This window comes from Gavialis gangeticus, unplaced genomic scaffold (genome assembly GCF_001723915.1).
Source record: "Gavialis gangeticus isolate Ggan-Ray unplaced genomic scaffold, GavGan_comp1, whole genome shotgun sequence".
Lineage (NCBI taxonomy): Eukaryota > Metazoa > Chordata > Crocodylia > Gavialidae > Gavialis > Gavialis gangeticus.
This window is the reverse complement of record NW_017728998.1, coordinates 9,787,800-9,788,932: the sequence shown is the minus strand read 5'-3', so window position 1 is coordinate 9,788,932 and position 1,133 is coordinate 9,787,800.

The following is a 1,133-nucleotide window of genomic DNA, read 5'->3' as shown; positions in this document are numbered from 1 at the left end:
CTCCGCCCCGGGCGGCCTGGCCCGTCACCTGGGCAACGGGCCGCCCCCAGGGGCGGGGCAAGCAGCGGAAGTGACGCACGATGGGCGCGTGCGCGACACAAACGAAGCGGGGCGGGGCCAGGAGAATGGGGGCGGGGAAAGCGGAAAGCAGAGTGGCAGGTTGGGTGCAGAAAGCAAAAGCGGGAGATTGGGGGACCGGTGGAGTAGGGCACGGAGCAGAAAGCAGAACTGTGTATCAGGCGGGGAAGAGAAAGGACAGTGGACTGGAGCAGAAAAAGAGCGTCAAGTCGGGCAGGGAGCAGAAAGCAAGGCAGTAGATTGGAGCAGGCAGCAGAAATGTGGATCAGGCAGGGGACAGAAAGATCGGTGGATTGGAGCAGAAAGCAGAGTGTCAGGTCGAGCAGGGAGCAGAAAACAGGGCAGTGGTCTGGAACAGAAAGCAGAGCTATGGATCAGGCAGGAAGCAGAAAGTAGGGCAGTGGATTGGAGCAAACAGCAGAGCTGTGGATCAGGTGGGGAGCAGAAAGTAGGGCAGTGGATTGGAGCAAACAGCAGAGCTGTGGATCAGGTGGGGAGCAGAAAGTAGGGCAGTGGATTGGAGCAAACAGCAGAGCTGTGGATCAGGTGGGGAGCAGAAAGTAGGGCAGTGGATTGGAGCAAACAGCAGAGCTGTGGATCAGGTGGGGAGCAGAAAGTAGGGCAGTGGATTGGAGCAAACAGCAGAGCTGTGGATCAGGTGGGGAGCAGAAAGTAGGGCAGTGGATTGGAGCAAACAGCAGAGCTGTGGATCAGGTGGGGAGCAGAAAGTAGGGCAGTGGATTGGAGCAAACAGCAGAGCTGTGGATCAGGTGGGGAGCAGAAAGTAGGGCAGTGGATTGGAGCAAACAGCAGAGCTGTGGATCAGGTGGGGAGCAGAAAGTAGGGCAGTGGATTGGAGCAGACAGCAGAGCTGTGGATCAGGCAGGGAGCAGAAAGTAGGGCAGTGGATTGGAGCAGACAGCAGAGCTGTGGATCAGGCAGGGAGCAGAAAGTAGGGCAGTGGATTGGAACAGAAAGCAGAGCTGTGGATCAGGCAGGGAGCAGAAAGTAGGGCAGTGGATTGGAGCAGACAGCAGAGATGTGGATCAGGTGGG